Below are 6,728 nucleotides of genomic sequence, written 5' to 3' on the forward strand. Positions count from 1 at the left end.
ATGCTCCGTGAGGCTGGTACTCCCCACAGCAAACTCCTTGGAGAAAGGAAAAGCATGAATCCAGCTGCTTTGCAAAGAGGACTGAAGTAGCAAAATCAAATCCTTTCAGGAATATATCTTATAGCAGCAGCACAGTCACAGAGATACTTCTAATCTCATGCTTTTCCTTTAATGTGTAGCAGTTGGGGTGTGCATAAGAGCAGCTTATCTGATTCCGGCAGGCAGGTTATAGACCCAGCTCTCATGCTGTTTGCGACATCTGCAACACTTCTCTTCATATCGAATTTCTTCTTATCTTCATTTTTCTCTCGTTTTTCCCGCTAAAAGTCCATTTCATTTCATTCCTCTGTTTTTATTTCCAATAAACTTTTATTGTTAGTGACCTAGACGGCGAGTTACCCTCCAAAGGCCCAAAATTGCTGTTATTGATTTGGTAACATCTGTATCCCTCTCCCTCCCCTTCAATAGGGATCAACATCGATGGTGACTGCTCTGAGACACTGCATGCCTTGCTGACCTTTCCTTTGAGACTTCTGCAGGCACATAAAGGCACTTGATGTGCTGGTGGCTACTAGGTCATTTGGTCAGCAAAACACATAGTCAGACATGGTTAGAGTTTCAGTATTTAATTGTTCACAGAATCACTTGCTGAAAGCAGGTATAGCTTGAACCACCAACAGCTTGAATTAGAATATTCCAAAACTGCAGTGGCTCCAGCTGCTCCAGATGTTTGAGGACTTTTGCAAGGTTCATTCCCTGTCGGCTGTGGCAGCATTGCTGAGGATGCATGTGTGGCTTAACTTTAGTGTCATCTAATGATAGCACAAGTAGAGATAATTTCCAGTGATCATTGTTTCCATGTTTCCATGGTTACTGGATCATTTTCTATTTTTGCTTCATGAAGCTATAAAAAAACCAGAATGTCTTCCAAATCTTTGCAAGGTTAAAGTTAAATCATGAGTAGACAATCTAGCCATTTTTGCTTCATCTGTGCAACCTTCTTACTCCCTTTTCACCCTTTCCATCAATTTTCACCTGCTGATCCAAAGCAAAGCTACTCCTCAGAGATAATCCCAAAGGGGACAACAATCAAATTCTTTCCTATGCAGTCCTGGAGAGACTTCGGACATCATTCATTCAAATAAAAAAAAAAGAAAAAAGAAATAAATATTGATTCTAAGGTCTAAGGAGGTTTGTATTTGTATAAAAAACAGGTAAAGCAGATGCAAAAAAGTCGGCAGTAACCTCCTGCTCCATTTCAATAGCAATTGGCCCCCCTATTATAATTATATTATAATAGGCCTCCTCTCCATAATTATATTGGTCCCCCTACAAGGACCTGTCAGCTACAGATACGTTTAGGGTGTAGTATTTAATGAAACCTCCATAGAAATACGTGTTGTTGCACTTAAAAAATTCAGTGGGTTTTTTTCAGTTTTCAGTCCCAGGGGATAAGAGAGCACAGTGATAGGTCCTTAGTTAGCAACCAGTCTGTACCAATAGGTTCTTCCATTCAAAGACAGAAGCTCAGATCTGTGTGAGCTATATGGCTATTTTAGGTCACCGCTCCTGAACAGTGTAGCCCTGTTGCTCTGAGGAGTGTCACAAAAGCACAGTGTAATACTGATCTGACTAGACTTCAAAGGTGTCTGCTCATTTGGATGTACTTTAGTGCCTTTCAAAGTGCACATGGAGGAATAAATACATATAGCCCAAATGTCCCTCCTGGCGTTTTAAAGGTTTCAGCTTCACATCACAGAAATACCCACCAACTTTTTGGAGACATTAACTATGAAGTTTACAAGACCTTTCCTAGAGATTTCTCCCCATCTTCTGTGGTCACTGGAAACTGCATTTTACTAAAACTCCCCAGTCATTGTATTGCACCACTATTGCATGTAAGTCTCTCAGACACATGCAGAGACAGAGATTGGAAAGAGACTGCTTGAAGATTTTGCAATGCAAAAGAAATGTAAAAGTAGAGAAGAAAATTAAAAGGCTGAGACATTAAATTATTCACTCAATTTCATACATGTCAGGTATCCCCTGCTTGCATATTTTATTAGGACTTTAGTCTTTCTAGTTTGTTGCTGTCAAATGTTTTCTTTGCTTCATATGATTCACATATACATGGACATGGCATGAAATATCCCAGGAACAGAATTAGGCATATTCCACCCTTGCATAAATTTCTGCTGGAGAAATTAGATTTTTGAAATCAGAAGGCAGTTTTGTTAGCATCATATCCCCACTGTCTCATGCCATGAAACTGCCTCAGGGTAACTGCACTGGAAGTATAAATTCCTCATTTCTTCCTCAACTGCCTTTTGGAGTTTCCTTCAGAAGAAATCAGTCTGCTTTCAGATACTGTGATTTGGAAAACAGACTTCAACAGGGCTTCAAGTGACAGCGAGTAACATGCAAAGGACTTACAAAGCCACTCTTTTATGCCCTCAAATGGTGACATCCTATTGTTCCTTTGCAAACAGGAAGTAGTTAAATTCCTTTTCATAGTAATAGAAAAGACTGACAGCATTTTTGTGATGAAAACTTCAAATTTTATACTGGATTGTGTTTTCCTTCAACTCTATCAAGTGTCACTGAGGAGCAATGCTGGGAGTTCAAAAGACAAGCAACAAAAAGTATGCTGCTAACATGTTCCTGTCATGTACACTGTGAATACATTAATTTTTTCTTAAATGATGAAACAGAGAGACCTGTAAAGCAACAATCTATTTGTAATGGGATTCTGCACCCAGAGTCCTGGTACACAGTCTTGTCTGAGACTGAAAGTCTGCCAGTATCAGACTGAGACAAGATGAGGGGAAACATTTGCCCAGTGAGAGCACAGGTGAGCAGCAGAAAGTGACAAGTCCTGTGCTACATCTCTGCCTGCACACAGCAAGGCTGGAGTGTTTTGCCAGTCAAGGTCAATCTGTGCAGATGGAGGGAATGGTGAAAGGCAGGTGGTGGGATAAGCACTTTGAAACACATGTATCTGCTGGCAGCTTTATCATCCAGACTTAAGATTTTCTTTCTCCTAGTTTCTTGAGCCAAAACTTTACTTTGAATAATATTGGGGAATGTGAGACTGCTAGAATTTTGTCCTACTGACTGAATCTTTCTGGAGATCAATTCAAAGATGCCTTGAGTTTAAATAATATAAATTGGATATTCTTGTTGGGAGAAAAGTCTGGATATTTTTTCCTCACAGCTAGGGAGGAAGAGCAACAGATAGCATAGCCACATTTTCAGAGTTCTAACTCTGAAGAAAAAAAGTGCTTAAAACAATCTAAAAGGGAGGAAACTAAAACATATCAGCCTCTTAGATAACTGTAATATTAAAAAAGTCATGTTCTCTATTCTGACAGTTTGTAGAAACCTGAGGCACTTACATCATAAAGTTATTTCAGCATTGTTCTTATTTTTGTAGAAGGAATGACTTTGAACTGTGAGCAGATTCACAATTTAATGTTGAAAGAAATGAATGTTCCCCCCCAGAATGATCTGCAGCTGGGACTGGTGTGAGTGGTCTGGTTTGCAGCCCCAGCACAGTCTGGGGATTTACAGAAAAAGAAGAAATTTCTCAGTTCTCGCTGCAGGTGTGGCCTGAGAAGTCAGCTTTGTGTGCAGAGCTTATGTAGGTCCTGTGGTGTAAAAGGATTTTCAGATACTGATTGCATTCTATGTACAGCTTTGATCACACTTTCTCTGACTTGTTTTGCATCACCTCTTTGAACTGTGCCTGCTGTCTAATCAATGATTAACTTCCTGCACCTACCATTGGACTCCAGAGGATGGTGGCCTTAAGCAATGTCCCTGAATTCACCCTAGATACAAAGGTGCATTTGTGTTCCCTGACTGCCTTTGACTTAGGGATGTGAGCCCCATTACAGAGAAGCATCTCCTCACAAACCCCCTGAAACCACACCACAGAATTGATTGCACCATAGAAAGTTTCTGAGCAGCTGTGTGGATCAGAGGGTGCTCCCAGGAGTTATCTGCCAGAGGCACCACACAGAGGCTTGGGTTTCAGCAGCACTGGGAACTTCACTGGAAAAATTAAGTCAATTGCAGATAATTGAATGTGTTTCCTAATTCAAAAAGTGTTGCACCTTGTACAGCCCATCAAGGGAGATGATGGCTGCAGCCATGGGGAAAGTGCAAAGAGAAGGCTGGTAGGAGTGACTTGAGGGGCAACCTTTCTATGAAGCACATGAGGGATTTCCTGGAGTGTCACTGATGCTGCACAGCACTGCTTGGAGAGTTTCAAACTGCCCACAGTGCGGGGAGCTCCCACTTCTGCTTTGCTCTAACTGAGAGGTTTCTCCTGGTCATGAGATTGATTTTCCCTGGTAGTACTGAAACTCTTCCTTTTCTGGATCTAATTAGCCTAGAGATGTTACCAGTCATATTCCAGGACTTCCAGGAGTCAGTTCCTTGAGCAGTCTTTATCTCACAGACAGACCAGACTGAATTTCTTGTGCAGTGTCATGGCTTACCAGGATTAAAAAGTAATATGTCAGCAGGCACCTGCATGCAAGCATATACCCCTCTTAGAGAGACATCAGATGTGACACAAGTAGGGCATGTAGGAGGATCAAACACCAGACAGTAACAGGCTACCAAGAGAATTTCAGCAGCTGAGTGTCTAAAGCAGCAATCTGTTCAAACAGCAGTGAGGGACACAGAGTATTCTGGGGTAAGAAGGGTCAGATCTGTAATTTCTTTAATGTTTTAAAATGGCTTTCTTGGACTTTTAGAGCACTTCAACAGGCAAGTAAGATGTAATTCAAGGCTGGAAATGGAGGAAAAGGACTGAGTTACAGTAGTCAAAATCTGTTATAAAAGTGTACTGCATTGGCATGTCTTGATGGATGTGGGTTCTCAACCCTTTTGAGAGCAGGAATGTATATGTAGGCGGCAAAATACAGATTTGAACCTTAACTGAAAAGATTGTGAATGGAGATATTTTACAGGTACCTGTTCTTATAATGAAAAAAATGATTTTTCCAACTCAGCCTTTCTCCCTCTTTTCTGTCAGAATTTTGATATCTGGTAGGCTACAGGAAGCATCAGCATGCTGCAGTACCTCAAGGCTAAGACCCTAATGCATGTGTAAGGGGTAAATGACCTTTGGATGAGGTAGAGCTTCCAAGCCAGAGAAGAAATGAAGTCTGACCACTGCAGGTTTTAGCTCAAAAGTTTCCACATATTGGCACAATCTAACTTCAGTACTAAACGAGACTAGGGTAGCAACCACTTATGACCCGCAGACTGAATTGCAGGATTCCCAGTAGACCGTATGTCATTCCCCAGTCCACTCAACAGGTTCAGGGAAAGGTAGTTTGATTCACTCTGGGTGATATGCGGGAAAGCCAGCAAAATTCTCAGGAGGCTCAACAACAAACTTTTATTTGAAAACTTTAGGCCATTAAGGTAGAATAAGGTACGTGGCAAATTTTAAAACAGCATCCAGACTATGTAAGGCACTTCTCAAACTTTAACTCAGCAAACTTAAACATAACCAACTTTAACCTTACTCAGACACAAGGAATTGACTGGAGCTTTTTTTAGTTCTGGTTTACAATATTTTGAGAAGTTAGGAGAAGAAAGAGAGAAGGAAAGAGAAAGAAAGGAAAGAAAGAAAGAGAAAGAAAGGATAAGAATAGAAAGATGTTACCACTCATGGATCCAGTGATGAGGCTTGATTGTTGAAATTTAGATGTCCCGTCATCAAAGCAATGGTTGCAGTCTTGATAGAATTGAGGCTGGGGGTAGGGGGAAGCCTGTGAAACACAAAGTTCAGTGGGTTTTCAGGTATAGGTGGGAATATGTGTTCGGGTATAGGTGGGAATGCCCACATACCTCCCTTGTGGGGGGAGTTTTACACTGTCTGATGCAACACTGTGGATCATGACAGGCCTCTGATGGAAGGCCCCAGAAAATGAGTCTGTGGGTGCTTCAGGGGTCTTTGGTTGTTTATGACTCCTTCTAAGACATGACAGCTGCCTCTTACATCAGTATTTTTAGCCAGTTAAGCCCCCTCAAAAGGGATTAATACCTTCAGGCCTATGTGTAAATGTCCCAGTACTTCCCAGAGGGAACTTTTCATACCTGAGCCAGTTGTGTAAGGGAGAACATGATAAAAAAAGCATTATTCCACCTGGTAGGATCTGCTTCTTATTGGCCTCTTCCCTTATCTGGCTCAAAACCCAGATTTTTGCTAGACAAAATTTTATTTGTCATGGTCATCCTCTGGTGCTTACCCTCTCTGCACCTGGGCTATTACCTTGCACATTGACAGCAAAGCACCCCTGCTTTTGAAAGTGGTCAACTGTTTGAGCCATTAACCATTACTTTTCAGTCTCTCACACCCTAAAAAATAGAAGCTGAGAAAGCAGAGTAGACCTTCTAGGAGGCTTCTGTTTGCTTTAAGCCTCTCCTGGAATAATCCACTGTCTTACACCCCACTGGTTGTTACATCCCACTGACTTCACTCTTTTTATTGGATTTGTAAATTTTCATAGTTGGCTCTGCATTTATGTGTAAGCATGCTGGGTTGTACAGTATCTGAAGGGAAGGTGCAAAGATGATAGAATTAGGCTCTCCTCAATGGCAAGATGAGATAATAAGAACAAATTGAAACACAGGAGGTTCCCTCTGAATATCAGGAAACAGTTTTTCACTGTGTAACAGGTTGCTCAGGAAGGTTGTAGAGTCTCTTT

This window comes from Molothrus ater, chromosome 5 (genome assembly GCF_012460135.2).
Source record: "Molothrus ater isolate BHLD 08-10-18 breed brown headed cowbird chromosome 5, BPBGC_Mater_1.1, whole genome shotgun sequence".
In the NCBI taxonomy this organism is placed as follows: Eukaryota; Metazoa; Chordata; class Aves; order Passeriformes; family Icteridae; genus Molothrus; species Molothrus ater.